This window comes from Lissotriton vulgaris, chromosome 4_1 (genome assembly GCF_964263255.1).
Source record: "Lissotriton vulgaris chromosome 4_1, aLisVul1.2, whole genome shotgun sequence".
NCBI classification, from domain to species: Eukaryota; Metazoa; Chordata; class Amphibia; order Caudata; family Salamandridae; genus Lissotriton; species Lissotriton vulgaris.
Window position 1 is genome coordinate 55,469,933 of NC_141691.1, and position 17,309 is coordinate 55,487,241.

Genomic DNA, 17,309 nt, shown 5'->3' on the forward strand with positions numbered 1-17,309 from the left:
GTTTCCTGAACCTCTGTTGCTGATTAATTGGTACTACAACATCTTTGACAATAATGAGACAACCGTAATTTCAGAATTGGAACGACCCCAACTATTTGTCATCTGGTTGGGAGACTTTAATTGCTCACTATGCGCCCATGGGGATTCTAAGGTGTGTGGTTTGACAGATTCACACGATCAACCACTGTTACATTTTAAACACACACCCCAGGGGGATGCGTTAAATAACATCATTATTTTAAATGATTTATGCATAGTGGAGCCCTGGGTTGGTCCAAATTCTGTTCCTATACCGACGTTTCAGGGAACTAGAGGTACTATGAGTTTTATTGATTTTGTAATTGTCTCTAGTGGGCACCTTTGCTATGTTGATAAGCTGGAAGTAATCCCTAATGCTGCCAGTGACCACAATCCTCTAATTTTAACCTTGTCTTGTCCTGTTAAAGCCAAACATTCTGTTTGGGAGCAACCGGTAAAGTATAGTAGAAATCAAGGTATTACCCTTAAATGGGGCAAAATAGATGCGGTGGGTCTTGAGGCAGAGATCCTAAATGTATATAGTGCTGAATATGAGGCATGTCTTATACCTACAACCAGTCCAGAAGAGGTTATAGGTAACTTTGAATCTTTATGTGGTCATGTAGCAGAACGCCTCATAAAACCAATTGGAAAAAATAAAAAGTTAGGCCCCAGATGGTTTGATGCTGCATGTTCAGCAACGCATAGATTGCTGAAAGCAGCATTAAAACAAAAACCCAGGGACATAGAATCGGTTAGAGTTGCTAGACTGGCCTACAAAGAAGCTATTAAATCAAGGAAGTTGGACTTAAAAAATCAAGCCTGGGAAGATCTAGAAAAGTCCATGGAATTAAAAGATAGCAGGCTTTTCTGGGAAGTCATCAATCGCCCCCTTTTTGCAAATAATGGTATGGACAACATTGTGATGGAGATTGATTGTGAATCATGGGAAACCCACTTTGGGAACATTTTTAACCCACATAAAATCCAATCGGATGAGCTATTGTCAGAAGATGCAAGGGTATCTGTGGTTCCCCAATCTTCTCTTTCCCTGAGTTCATCGCTGACCCTGCAAGAAGTGGAGGATGCTCTACTGAAGGGCACACCACTAAAAGCACCCGGCCCCGATCGAGTACCCTTGGACTTTTTTAAGCACAACGTCAAGGTCTGGGCACCAGTGTTGTTGAATGTTTTTAAAGCAGTTGTCACTAGCCATATTCCGGCATCATGGAAGGAGGCAGTGGTGGTGCCAATTTTTAAGAAGGGCGATTGATCAGACCCCCGATGCTATCGCCCAATTTCATTAATTGATGCATCATGCAAGATCTTGGGCAGGGTTATTTTAGCAAGACTAGAATCATGGGCGGACTCGGTGGGCCTCATTGTGAATTCCCAATATGGATTCAGAAAAGGCAAAGGCACTGTTGAACAGTGCCTTAACCTGGCCCTAATTATTGGGAAATACACGAAGGCAAGAAAATCTTCAATCCATCTTGCTTTTATGGACCTCTCAAGTGCTTTCGACACTGTGTGTCGTAGTAAGTTATGGCAAATGATGGAGGTCATGGGTTTCGAGGAACCCTTGGTCACTCTGCTTCGCAGACTTCACGAATCTACCACTGTGGCCATAAGGTTTGGACCAGGAGGAGAGAAAACTAAGTCTATTCTCTCGACTGAGGGCGTCCGTCAAGGATGCATATTAGCTCCTTTTTTATTCCTTGTATACACAAATGGCTTGGAAAAATACTTGTTGGACCACTGTCACGATTTTCCAAAAATTAATGGCAGAAGCATTCCAATGCTTTCCTATGCCGATGATACGGTACTCATGACACTTACAGCAAACAGTATGCAGCATTGCCTCGATGCCTTTCATAAATTTATGTTGGACCTAGACCTTAAAGTAAATTTTGCTAAATCTTTTATTATGGTCTGTGGCCCTAAGGGCACCAAGAGCAGAAAGTTTGTAGTAAGTAACTCCGTCATTGACAAGGTTGAAAATTGTAATTATTTGGGAAACCTTTTTAATCACAAACTAAGTTGGGCCCCGTTAATGAAGACACGAGTCCAGAGTGCTAGTCGCTCAATAGAGGGACTGTTCCGCTTCTGTGGCAAATTAGGCCAAAAACCTATTATACATCTAAAAACTCTGTATAAAGCTAAATGTTTGTCGATTGCTACCTACGGGGCAGGGGTTTGGGGGACAGATAGCCCTGACACAATACAGATTTTGGAAAACAAATTTCTAAAACGTGTATTGGCCATTCCACCAGGCTCCTCAAACAGATTTGCCCACAATGAAATAGGTCTAAGCTATGTGAGTGACATAATTCGTCTTTCGCCCTTATTGCTATGGGGCAAAATATGGTTATCGGAGGATCTCCAGCTTACCAAAGACATCCTCCAGGACTGTCTAAAATTGTCAAACATGAATCAAATCCCCTGGCTATCCTATGTCAACGAAATGTTCCATAAAATAGGCTTGGGTGATACCTTTGACAACCCTGAAAATATACAGGGAGATATTAAAAATGTAATTAAAACCCATTATTGGAAATCATCGGTTGTAAACTCCCTGGACAGTCCATATGCCCCTAAGGCTGTCTTACAGCACCAGTTTTATCCGACCTTCACAAATCATGTGCAATGGCGTTTTTATTTGACAAGATTTAGGCTACACACTTTGCATTTTCTTTTTGCATTTCCTATACAGAGGGGCTGGTGTGAAAAACTGCCCCCTTGTATCTGCAACAACAAAGATAGCCAAAACACAATGCATCTTGTTCTTTTTTGTCCCCTATATAAAGACCCGAGAATCAGGTTTATCAAACCGATTCTCAAGGGGAAACAACCATGCCATTATAAAGAGGGTTATGATTTTTTATAATCCCTGTCATCCCCTGCAGTCTGTTGTGCAATGTTGAATTTTATACGAGTGTCACTCCTGATTAGAAAACGGTATGGCTAAATCTTGCCCCAAGAAACTGACCACTTGATATGTACACCTCATACTGTTGCATCGTGATCCTCCTTTTACTTGTTTTTTAAAAAAACACCCTAGCTCAATGAACTATGTACCTCCCCGAATCAACTAATTGAAAGTAAAAATATGGTTTTGTGACTCCATCTGCCAATGAATTTTATAGTGCCATAAACTGTAAAACTGTCTTTCAAAATGAATTTTAAACTGTCTGTAAATGTACTTTTACTTTTATGATTCTTTGTATTGAATCGAATAAAGTTTTGAAATGAATGAAAGAGCACTTAGATAAAATATATCATTTTGTCCAGACTGGGGAAAATCCTGAAAGTATTAAGGAGGCCATGGCACATCAGAAAGTTGACACTCAAGCATATATACTACGTTTCTTCATAAATTGCTTAATAAGAGAACGAGACAGGCCTGAGACAGAACAGGATGAAATAGAGGCACTAAACAAGTGGGGCCAAAATATATCCGAAGGAAAACACGATAAAGGGGGTTGCATATCCAGTATGTACAGGAAAATAAGAAAAGCAGTGATAGAAATACACGAAAAAGAAAAGGAAAAAGAGAATGACTCCTCCTCCGAGGAGGAAGAACCTGAAGAACCGGAAAGGACTACAGATACGATAGCGTATGTAGGTAAGGGAACTTACCTTAGGAAAGGCATTCGTCCAGAAAGCAAGAGAGTTTTTCTCTCTGGCATATCGAAACCGAATTCTCCTGAACATCAGTTTCAAGACACTGATAAAAGGCTTCGAGAACGACTGGGGTACCATGTACTCAATTCTATGGATGAACAAGAACTAGCACGATCAGCAGTACTATGGGCTGACAACCCTAATATATATAATGATGACACAATAGCCCAGACATTTCTGAATCTATCTCCAGATGAGCAAAAATTAGCAGGTACATATATGATTCAGCACCTCCTCAAGTTATACAGAAATCAACATTCTGATCCAGGTCCCTTACACGATACATTAGAAGCACTACTCATGGACAGATGGAGAGGCCCAAGTACCAAGTTAATATAAATAATTCTAGAACAACGGCACAGATATAACTCTTTCTTAAGCTCCGAATATGTTCCCGCTCCGCCCCCAGAAAGAAAAATGTACCATATGGAGCGTCTGCATGGCATTGAAAGTCAGAATCCCTTACGAGAAGTACATCCAGTTATGGGTACCGATAATAACTTGAAACGTGTGTATGTACACACACCTCTGACCAAGTTAGAACTACTGGAAATGAAGAAACTAGTACCCTGTCACGATAAAGACCCTGCAGGTTTTCACAGAGAACTTAAAGACATGTTACTGATGGGAGATTACACATATGCAGATATCATGAAAATGTTAAAAGTATTGTTGCCCACGGGCATCTACGAGAAACTTAAGGAAAGAGAATGGGAGGTAGGAGACAAAAAGATTGTATGGGCAGAAATAGAAGACGAGGAGAAACTTCGTACCCCAGGGCTAGGCCTTGGGGAGAAAACTAAAGCATTACCAGGTTTAATAGTACAGGTTCTGCCAAGATTACTGACAACTAGAAAGGAAGACTGGGACGCTATCTCAGCCTGTAAACAGAAACACGATGAAGATACTAGTGACTTCTATTCAAGATTCGAAAAATGTTTCATTATTAATAGTGGCCTTAAACCAAGTAGCGAGTCGTACCCGCATCTTTTTGTATCAAAGTTAGTCGAGAATTCCCTGCCTTTAGTCAAAAACCGTGTATATAAAGTTGAGAGTACATGGCAAGCAAATACGCCATCCCAGATGTTACAAATGTTACAGTACCATCAGAACAGAATCAGAGAAGAGCAGGATCATGAGCAGAAACGTATGAAAGACACGAAAATGAAAATGTTAGTGGCCCAGTCGGTTCCAGCCGACGGCCAGAGAAAGGGTGCGACCCAGACAGGTAATGCAGCAGCTCCCGTCAAAGGGACATGCAACTATTGCAAGCAGACAGGTCACTACGTACACGAATGCCCGGTCCTGAAACACAATATAGCAACAGGTAAAACTAAAGAAAGACAGCATCCGCCGAGACACGACCAGAGTCAGCAACAAACTTCACAGAATTCACAATCTATGCATGCTCCACCACATACAGTACAGACAGCAGCGGTATCACAGTCACAGCCACAGCCCGTTGCCGCGACGCAGCAAGTTTCACGGCAGATGTGCCAGTATGCCCAATCTGATTATCCTGATTATCAGCGTTACACATGAAACAGCCTAGAGAGGGAGTTTGGCTTGCCTCTTATTGAGATTCCTGTAGATCAAGAGGGTCCTTATGTACACAGTCAAGTATTGGGAAAAGACAGAAAATTTTTAATTGACACAGGGGCAAGCCGCACAACAATAAGTCATAATGAAGTCCCAGGGGCACCCCTCTCAGGCTCACAGAATGTTTCCCTTGGTTTTTCAGGACAGCCTATTGTAAATGAGGTATCAGAACCAGTCCCCCTGGCTGTGGGTCCATTATCACGTGTTACAGACTTGTTACTCACGAAATCATGTCCAGAAAATCTGTTAGGTATCAAAACGTTGAAGGCTCTAGGAGCGGTAATATGTTGTTCTCCGGAAGGAGTTAGACTTTTCTTGCGTGACTTTAAGGGTCACTATGTATTACGAGAATTTGATGTCAGATTGAAAAATGTACCAGAACACCTGTGGGCACAAGGCTCCACCGACGTAGGCTGCATGCACATTACACCATACCGTGTTACACTAAAGCCAGGTGTTGTTTTACCTCGAATCAGACAATACAAGTTACCACCCGATGCTGTAGTGGCTTTACTGGAAATCATTGAAGAGCTCATTGCCCAAGGAGTGGTCGTAGAGACCGACTCCAATATCTGTAATTCCCCTATCATTCCGATTCTTAAACGTACTGATCCCAATGCACCGCCAGTATATCGGTTGGTGATTGATTTACGAGAACTGAATAAATGCATCGTTCCACAGTACCCTGTGGTTCCCGACATCTCATCCCTATTGACTGCTATTGATTCAGAAGCAACGTTCTTTACTGTAATTGACCTCAAGAACGCCTTCTTCAGTGTGCCCATTGATCCAGAGAGCCAATACCTCTTCGGATTCAGTTTAAATGGACGAAGTTTCAAATTTTCACGCGCACCTCAAGGATTCACAGAAAGCCCCAGCATCTATAGTCAAGCACTGAAAAGACAACTTGATTGTATTCAAATGCCAGTTAACACCGCCTTACTGCAATACGTCGATGATCTGCTGATCACCGCACGAAGTGAACCCGAATGTGAACTAGCATCACTGACAGTTTTACATTTTCTGGCCAACAAGGGACACAAGGTGTCTCCTTCGAAGCTACAATTCTGTGTTCAGCAAGTTGTGTACTTGGGTCACTTGCTGTCCAAAGTGGGGAGACAGCTCACTCCTGACCGTATCCAGTTAATTGTAAATATGCCGCAACCCCAGACACAAAAGGAAGTGCGGGCCTTTATAGGCCTCACCTCGTACTGCAGACAATGGATTCCTCAGTATGCATTTCTAGCTAAACCACTCATTCAGTTGACAACACAGGAGGCAGCGACTTCGACTGTCCTTCCTTGGACTCAGGAACATACACAGGTTTTTGAAGAATTAAAGAAAGCTTTATGCCAAGCACCAGTTTTAGCAACACCATGTTACAGCAAACCCTTTACACTTTTTGTTACAGAACGTGATGGTACAGCTTTGTCTGTCCTCACTCAAGACCAAGCAGGTTCACATAAGCCTTGCGCTTATTTTTCAAGTACATTGGATTCAGTAGCCCAGGCACTCCCTGCGTGCTTGAAGTCAGTTGCAGCGACAGCCTTAGCAATCAGACAGAGCGATTCAATTGTATTAGGACATCCATTAACAGTACAAGTTCCACATTCTGTGGAGGTTCTTTTAAACAGAACTCAGACTCAGCACTTGACTATAGCACGACTGACAGGTTATGAATTGACACTATTCCAGCCGCACATAGAAATCAGACGCTGTAGCATCCTAAACCCCGCAACATTGTTACCTTCAATTATGACAGATCCAGCCCCGCATGATTGTATAGAGATCATTAATGCAGTAACAAAGCCCCGACGGGACTTGACAGATGTTCCATTGACAAATCCAGACCTGACACTTTATGTGGATGGTTCATGCATGAGAACAAATACAGGAGAATTAGTGGCCGCATATGCAGTGACCACTGAAACTGAAGTCAAAGAAACACATCGTATTGACACACTGTCTGCTCAAGCGGCGGAGCTCATTGCTCTGACCCGAGCTTGTATACTAGCCAAGAACAGAAATGTTAACATATACACAGATTCACGTTATGCTTTCGGAGTTGTACACGACTTCGGAATGTTATGGCAAGAACGAGGTTTCTTGACCTCTCACGGTGCCAAGATCCAACATGGTCCCCTCATTCAAGCACTATTAGAGGCAATACATCTGCCTTCAGGCATATCCATCATGAAGTGCAAAGCACATACTAAAGTTACAGATTCCGTTTCCCAGGGTAACGACCTGGCAGACCAAACAGCAAAACACACAGCATTGACTCACACCCAGACAACTGATGTGACAAAGACAATAGTACCGACACAGTGTATGTCAGTTAGGGATCCCATCCTAGATGTAATCGATATCCAGACACATGCTACTCCAGATGAAATAAAGAAATGGACTGAACTAGGAGGGATCCAGACAGATCAAGGTTGGATGACGAAGGGAAAATCTACATGGTTTCTCCCCGACTCTATGGTTCAAATCATGATAAATACAGCACATAGTCCGGCACATCTAGGAGAGAAAGCTATGTTAGACAGTTTACAGAATCTCTGGTACAACAGACACTTACGAGCAGCAGCAAAACAGAAAGTGCGTACTTGCATGATCTGTTGTCAGTTCAATCCAGGTAAAAGCGTCCCTGTAGAGCAAGGTGGATTCCATCCTCCCGATCACCCTTTTGAAGTCCTCCAGATGGATTATATCCAGATGGACCGTTGTCGAGGATTCAAATATGTCCTCGTAGTTGTTTGTGCACTTTCCCGTTGGACAGAAGCATATCCAGTCCCAGATTACACTGCCCCGACCACTGCCAGGCAGCTGGTTCGAGAATTCTTCCCACGATACGGCTTGCCTCGTGTCGTGTACTCAGATAACGGACAGCCATTCTCATCCGAGCTCATGAAACAGGTTTCCCTTCTGCTAGGATATCAGTGGAAATTCCACTGCGTCCGACATCCCGAAGCCGCTGGCCTTGTAGAGAGGCATAACCAGACACTGAAAACACGCCTTGCTAAAGTTTGTAAAGAGAAAGGGGTCGACTGGATAGTCGCCCTGCCAGTTGCATTGTTCTATATGAGAATGGTCGCCCATTCGAGATCAGGGCTATCCCCGTATGAAGTGGTTTTTGGCAGACCACCGAATATGTGGGGGACGCCCATCCCTAAGAAAATTACAGATGTTGATTGTAATATGCTGACAGATTACCTTGCCTCCTTGATGTCTGCACTCCAATCATGTCGTTCACAGGTTGACGCAGCCTTTCCTGACAACACTGATGTAAAGCCGCATGATGTCCGGCCCGGCGATACGGTGCTAATTAGGAACTTCGACAGGAAAAGTCCGCTGGAGCCCCGCTGGAAAGAACCAAAGACCGTCCTTCTTACAACGCGGACCGCTATCAAGGTGGAAGGCCGAAAGGGGTGGATCCATACGAGTCATATAAAAAAATGTAAGGAACTGCTGCCAGGAACAGACTCGTCCACCCCCTCCAAAGACTGCATCGACACTAAAGACTTTAAAGTTACGAAACAAGAGAAAACTCCCCAAGAGGAATACCGCATGAAACTCCGATCTAGCAAGTCAGACAGTTTAATTGTTTAAGTCCTCCCCTAGGTGAATCGGTTAAATAGTTTCTGACATGTATCCCCTAGATCGAGATAGAGAGAGAGAGAGACAACTCAAGAAACATGCATATTGTAAATCACTACGTAGTCACTGTATAGTGACATTATTGATTATGTTTTTCCTAAGTCTTCTGATTATTGTTGCTAGTATATTGCTTCCCATATACTACCCTATCTTCAAGCGTGAACAATCTGCTTACAATGTTTCTACTGAACATTCTTTTAGCGAATTACCTCCCCACGAACTCTCTTACAGACTCGTGCTGCGCAACAACACCTTCATTAGTATGTTACATCACTCCCATCAGACTAATAATGCTACAAATTGTTGGATATGTGGCCGACTCCCTCCCTATCAGAAATACAAGGGAGTTCTGCCCCTCTTTCCGTACCCGTTTTCACACAACGGCTCCTGTGGAGCATGGTTTAGAATAATTAATTCCATAGATCCTGATATCGCTGTTTTCAAAGGGAATTGGGTTTGGGGAAACTTGAACTTAGTTCTGCTTAATGCCTGTTACCCTGACAAAAAGGGACTTCCCATTAGAATAGGAACTGATCTAGAAAATGAAGTTTATGGATTAGGTAATTATACAATTAGCCTTATGATTCTTACTGTCGAATCCGAAGCTGCACCAGTTCTCCCTGCTATGTCAGTATTACCAGTCAAAGGTGATTTATGTGTCAGAAAGAAGGGTTCAGTACACTTAGGTCATAGCAAATGTACTACTGTGGTCGAGTTCAGTGATCAAGGCAAATCTTCCTTTAGAGCTACTCGTCATTCCTACTTTGTTTGTGGTTATACCGCATACATACACTTACCTCCTGGTTGGGATGGTACCTGTTACATTGCATTCCTTCTGCCACCTGTTTTCCTAGCCCCTCCTGATTATCACAGAAATACAAATCTAGTAAAGGATAGACTCCGAAGAGATCTCCCGATTGTCGATTATACTGAAACGGCATGGGAGCAGTACACAGATTTCAATAAAGGATTCTTTTTCTTCACAGGTCCTGTCCAAAACAGTAAATTAATACGCAGATTAACTAGAACACTCGAAGCAGTAGTGAATGAAACGGCCTCCACCCTAGGTAACTTAACAGAGGAGCAGTCCGCTATGCGGGTTGTTGTTCTCCAGAATCGTCTTGTTATTGACGTCATCCTAGCAGATAGGGGCGGAGCTTGTAAGGTCATCGGGTCAAGTTGCTGTGTTTTCATCCCAGAAAACGCGCCTACAGTATACAAAGCTATTACACGTCTTCATAAGATTGCAAGTTTGATACATCAGAATCCAGGCACCTGGACTTGGTCCGGTTGGTTCTGGACAACGTTGACCGCTTGGGGATGGAAGATCCTATCCTTCCTAGGCATTGCCCTTGTCATAGTATTCAGTTGCTGCCTGTGCCTACAGTGTGGGCCAGCGATTTGTGGTCTGTGCGCCACTTCATGCATTGCACATTCCAGTTTTCACTTAAAACGCGAAAAGAAGAAAGAAGAGCAAATAATGTTACAAGAACAGACTGATCGGTTCATGAGAATCGATATATCATGAAGGGTCCGTAGGGAACAAGGAGGGAATGAGGAAATATAAATTTTATGGTCAAGAAATGTTCCCTACCGTGTACCCCACCGTCTCCATGTACCAGCTTACAGTGCATGTAACTTCCCTCCTGAGCCAGTTATGAAGACGCAAATACATTTGCGTCCAACGTTAACATGTCCTCTTTCAGACCCACCCTGAATGGGTTGAAAATTCCGTTCCTAAGTATGCCATGCCAACGTCTTTTTGTGGTGTACTTTACACGTTTTCCAGCTCTGGCGAGGTAGGCCCTGAATTCTGCCATCGAGCCTTTTTCCTGCCTTCTGATTCTGAAAGCCTCAGCCCAGGCTGCCTCTGTACCCGTGACCTCTGCCTTACTCCCTCTGCGGCTAACGGCGCTTAGCTCAGCCTGCTGCCTGCCAAGACTGTAGTCAACCTTCGAATTATCTGTCCCGCTCCTCGAAAATGCATTCTTGCCTACTAGTTTAAGTAAACATCTTCCAGCTGCAGAGCAAAGGGCCCGGCCTCACTGTCTCCGTGCAAGTAATTCATAGCCTCTGTTACCATGGTAGGCCCATGCCCCCTCGCATTTCGTGCAGACACTTAGACGCTTATACACGCACTACAGTCAGTATAGAATAGCTTCTGCCCAAGAGACCTTTCCCTCTAGATAATATGGTTCCCAAACATTAGATATCAGATGTGATATAGGTACGAGTTGATCTGACATGCCAGACTTCTGTCTCTTTCCGCAAGTGTAAATGTCAAGTCCCCTGCACCCTCCAGTTTCACGTCAGTCACACGTCATGCAGCTGCGCGCGCATCCAGGCCTCAGATTTCTGCTGACATTGCCAAATTCTGCTAAGTACCCACCTACTCGTGACACTTACATGTGACGTTTCTAGCACACACCTCTATGTTCACGCCTAGTTCACGCCTTCTAATTACGTATCACTACCACGTGTATGCTGTTATCTTGTTTCTCTCAGCTGTTACGCCTACTGTATTGGTTTCTATAATGTGACTTAAGTATATAAGCTATGTATTGTCAATAAAATATGGCTCTATCCCTTCCTGCACCCCAGTGGTGGCAGGAACAAGATATCCGGTCATGACCATTCCTTTTTAAGGAATAAAACCCCTAAGAACTCTAACACCACGGACTCTGCCTCTTTCTTTCCGATTGAGTTATTATTGATTAAGTACTTACCTGCATAGAAATTAGGACGGTAAATCAAATATTTACCACAGTGGGTGGGAGTGTCAACAAGTTGTTTGAGTCCGAGATTGGCCAGGTTGTCCAGAAGGGTAGTGGTGTTGCTATCGTTATTCTTTTCCAGGTGGAAGTTGAGGTCTCCCAGGAGAATGAAGTTCTCGGTGGTGAGGGCATGTGGGCTGATGAAGTCAGTGATGTCCTCGATGAATTGTGTGCGAGATCCTGGTGGTCTGTAGATGAGGGGGCCTCTAAGTGTGGTCCTGGGGTCGGTGTGGATCTGGAAGTGAAGGTGTTCGGCTGTCGCGAGGTTATCGTCGGAGCTGGTCGTGATTCGGATGGTGTTCTTATGAACGATGGCGATGCCTCCTCCTGTTTGGTTGGTGCGGTCTTTTCGGATGATCTCGTAAGTGACCGGGATGGCAATGGCAATGTCGGGTGCTGATGAGGCGTTCATCCAAGTTTCTGTGAGGAATGCGACTATGTGTGGGCGGAAAATCCGTTACGCTCGCGGATTTTGCAGATTTTTGGGAAATTCGCAATCCGCGAGATTTGCGAATTTCCCGCAAAATCCGCAAATTCGCACGCAGCGGATTTTTTTGGCGGCGCGCGGCGTTGGTGATACAATTTTTGCGGCGCGCGGCGTTTATCATCGTTTGCCGAGTTGTTTTTTTCGATAGTTTGCGAGTGCTGCGCCATTTTGGATCTTGCTGTGTGATCCCGCGGGAATTGGCGAGCGCGATTACGTCATCGCGGCTTGCCAGCGATAGTTTGTCAACGCGAGTACGGCGAGATCACGTCTCGCGGTACTTCGCAATTGCGAGATTTGAGATGCGGCGAGCGAAAATATAAATTTGCAATTCTGCACAAGAAATCCACCAGCAAGCAGCATAAACCTTCTAGAAATGATGATTTTTATGTGAATAACTCCTTAGTTTGACATTTGCCTGCACTTTTTTAGCGAGGAGTCCATTTTGGGGAGGGGGGCAGGGGGGTGGGAGGAAGGAAGTGCCCCACAGTCTTCAACTTCCTGTTCCTGTTCAGCAGGCTCCTCCCAGTGCTTTGTCCATCTCCTGGTCACTTTTCATTTGGATCTGGAGCTGGAAGGATTACTTTTTGTGGATGCTGCTGGATCTTTGGATTTGAGGCCTTTTTGACTTTCTTTGGATCACTGTTGGATTAGAAATTTTACAAGTAAGTTTGTTTGGGGCATTACAGTTGCTGCAACTAAAATTTTGGAATTTTCGATTTTTGGGCTGTTTTGGGGCCTTTTGCCCAGGGGTACTCAGTGGTGGGTGGACTGAGTCTTTCTGTGGGTTGTCTTGAACTTAAACATCATGGAGGCCATAGATGAATTGGGATTGTGCTGATTTTTCTGTGTTTTTCGATTTTTGACCTGTTGTTGGGGCCTTGACCAGGGGTAGTGAGTGGTGCATGGGCCTAGTCTTTCTGTGGGCTGTCTTGAACTTAAACATCATGGAGGGCATAGATGGAATGGGATTGTGCTGATTTTTCTGTGTTTTTCGATTTTTGACCTGTTGTTGGGGCCTTGACCAGGGGTAGTGAGTGGTGCATGGGCCTAGTCTTTCTGTGGGGTGTCTTGAATTTAAACATCATGGAGGGCATGGATGGAATGGGATTGTGCTGATTTTGCAGTGTTTTTCGATTTTTGGGGGTGTTCATGGGGAGGGACATGCCATGTGGCTGGTGGCCATTTTGAGTGCAGCTACAGGCACTGGCCATGTGCTGGCAGGCAAGTGGCCATTTTGAATGCAGGCTTTGTTGTTAGGCCTCCATCCATTTTGCCTACTTTTCAACCTTTATTTATGCCCAGGGGTAGTGAGTCTTGCATGGGCCTAGTCTTTCTGTGGGTTGTCTTGAATTTAAACATCATGGAGGCCATGGATGGAATGGGATTGTGCAGATTTTTCAGTGATTTTCGTTTTTTGGGCCTGTACTTGTGGCCTTTTCACCAGGGGTATTTGAGTCTAGCATGGGCCTAGTCTTTCTGTGGGCTGTCTTGAATTTAAACATCATGGAGGCCATGGATGGAATGGGATTGTGCTGATTTTGCAGTGTTTTTCGATTGTTGGGGGTGTTCATGGGGAGGGACATGCCATGTGGCTGGTGGCCATTTTGAGTGCAGCTACAGGCACTGGCCATGTGCTGGCAGGCAAGTGGCCATTTTGAATGCAGGCTTTGTTGTTAGGCCTCCAACCATTTTGCCTACTTTTCAACCTTTATTTATGCCCAGGGGTAGTGAGTCTTGCATGGGCCTAGTCTTTCTGTGGGTTGTCTTGAATTTAAACATCATGGAGGCCATGGATGGAATGGGATTGTGCTGATTTTGCAGTGTTTTTCGATTTTTGGGGGTGTTCATGGGGAGGGACATGCCATGTGGCTGATGGCCATTTTGAGTGCAGCTACAGGCACTCGCCATGTGCTGGCAGGCAAGTGGCCATTTTGAATGCAGGCTTTGTTGTTAGGCCTCCAACCATTTTGCCTACTTTTCAACCTTTATTTATGCCCAGGGGTAGTGAGTCTTGCATGGGCCTAGTCTTTCTGTGGGTTGTCTTGAATTTAAACATCATGGAGGCCATGGATGGAATGGGATTGTGCAGATTTTCAGTGATTTTCGTTTTTTGGGCCTGTACTTGTGGCCTTTTCACCAGGGGTATTTGAGTCTAGCATGGGCCTAGTCTTTCTGTGGGCTGTCTTGAATTTAAACATCATGGAGGCCATGGATGGAATGGGATTGTGCTGATTTTGCAGTGTTTTTCGATTTTTGGGGGTGTTCATGGGGAGGGACATGCCATGTGGCTGGTGGCCATTTTGAGTGCAGCTACAGGCACTGGCCATGTGCTGGCAGGCAAGTGGCCATTTTGAATGCAGGCTTTGTTGTTAGGCCTCCAACCATTTTGCCTACTTTTCAACCTTTATTTATGCCCAGGGGTAGTGAGTCTTGCATGGGCCTAGTCTTTCTGTGGGTTGTCTTGAATTTAAACATTATGGAGGGCATGGATGGATTGGGATTGTGCTGATTTTGCAGTGTTTTTCGATTTTTTTGTGCTCTATAACTGAACTGATGTTCCTCTGTCTTCCATTTTTTTTAGGTGCACAAGACTCAAGAGAACCACCAGTGCCAGGAAGAAGTCCTGCAGCGGTGTGTGTGTGCAGCATAACGTCACGCGACGTCACGTCTGGCCTCAGACAACTCTACAATTCGTGCAACTGCGGCCTGCTGTCTGACCTGCTCTGAAGAAGATTGCCCCGCCCCCAAAGAAAGTTCTCCGTAGCTCCTCTAGCAAGAAAGTTGCTAGTAAGGAGCAGAAGAAGCAAGTTACCAAGGAGGCTGGTGTGCCACCCGCCACTTTTTTTGGGAGCAAAAAAAAAAGTACGCCTGCAGCAGCAGGATCTGCTGGGGACCAAGCTGGGAGCAGCACCCCTGCTCCATTGGGTTCAGTGCCTCCACCACCACGCCAACTTAAGTCAAAGCCCTTGAGTGCTTCAGAGGCAGTCAGTGTACTTCTCCAATCACCATCGACCAGTGATGTTGGCTCATCGCAAGAAAGTAGCAGCAATGTCCCTGAATCAACACAGGTTGTTGTAACTCATCTGACAAGTGTTGAACAACCACAGCCGCAACAACAACACCATGTGCAAGTACACGCCCAAGTACATGTGGAAGGAGAGGCAGCAAAAGGAGATGCGCAAGCAAAGGTGCATGGAGGTTCACAAGTGCCCACAATAGTTGTTCCTCCCGAAGTAGGGGCACATTTGGAAATCGACAATGAAGCCGAGGTATCATTGGAAGCCACTCCTCCTGATGATCATTCATTGTCTTCCACATCCCTAGCAAGGAAAAGATCAAGGGGGGTGTCTACATCTTCTTCAAGCCCACCTTGTTCTGATGCAAGTGATCTGTCTTGGGAACCACAACTGCGGTCTGACAGTGAGGCACACCATGATCTGACACCGGTACCTAAGCGTAAAAGGAAGGTCGTCCAAAAACTCAAACCTATGGAGTGTGATGAGGCTCAACAAGAAGTGACAGATACTGCTGGTGATGAAGCCTCTCACGATGACGACGAGCCAGTCATCACAAAGGTCACTGCAGCCCCACCGGGCATGCAGCAAAGAGACATTTTGACCCTATCCCGAGAAGCTGCTGAGCGTGATGATGATGTCGGCGAGGAGGCAATGGAAATGGAATCATTAGATTTGGAGTTAAGTAGTACACCAAAACCTACCGCTTCCATATTTCTTCCTCGCAAGAAGGTACCCACCTCGTCCTCGACCTCAATTCGTGGTGGTGAAAGTGCAAAACGTACTGAAGTTCGGCAATCCACATCCTCCACTTCATCTGGCATTAGCAGCAGGACCACCACCACCAGTATCGCCGCCTCCTCCGGCCCCCGAAGACATTTCAAGTCTCCAGTTTGGGACTTCTTTAGTGTTTGCCCAAAAAATGAAAACGTAGCCATTTGTAGCATTTGTAAGCTACAAATGGCTACCGAGTTATGGTACCGGAGGCCAGAGAGGTCATCTTAGGAGAACGCACGATGTCCAATGGTTTGCGCACCTACACACGATCAAGGAAGCCGCAATTGCACGCAATGAAAATGTTGTTTTTTCATCTGGTGATGACGAGGAGGTAGAAGACGATTCAAACACTTCACTTACACCCAGTTCCCCTGTCAGCAGCACACCCCATGGGAGCCACACTAAGAGTGTGGGAGAGAGTGAGACATCAATGCGGAAAAGTTCATCAGCGAGCGTAACTGGGTCGAAGAGATCATCATCATCCCGTAAATCCTTGGTCCAGGGCAACATTAAAAAGATGTTGTTTACAGAAGCGCAATATGAACGCAACCACCCAATGACCCGTCTGTATAACACTAAGCTGGCTAAAATGCTAGCTCTAGACCTTCTCCCTTTTTCTTTTGTAGAAGGGGTTGGTTTTCTAGAATTAGTGACAGCGCTCTGCCCTAAATGGAAGGTTCCTAGCCGGTTCTATTTTGCCCGAGTTGCAGTTCCAGCACTACATGAAGATGTTCTGAAGGTGATTGGGGCAGCTTTGCAGAAGAGTGCTGTTCACACTATACATCTGACAACAGACATGTGGACCAGTGGCGCAGGCGCTGATTACATGTGCATCACTGCACACTGGGTCTCTTTTTCAGGGGCTAAAGCAAAGCTAAACTCAGGTGTTGACACTAACATTGTTTTTAAAGGTGCTCGGAAACATGCAACACTAGCCATGTTTGGTTTGGAGAAACGTCACACAGCAGAAAACATTTTGGATGTCTTTAACACAAAGGTCCTTAACTGTCTGTCCCCACTAAAACGCAAGGTTGGTTATGTTTCCACGGACAATGGCGCCAATATAGTTAAGGCCATGAGGGACGGTTACTATTTCAGAGTGCCGTGTTTGGCCCACTGTATAAACCTGGTTGTCCAAAAATTCTTGGGTAATAAAGGCAGTGCAGCGTACAGTGTATTGGAGACCTGCCGAAAAATGTGCAAGCATTTCAGGCATTCTTTTAAGGCCCGGAAGCAGCTGAGGAGCCTGCTATATCAACGTCAAATGCCAGTGAAAGCACTCATCCAGGAGGTGGT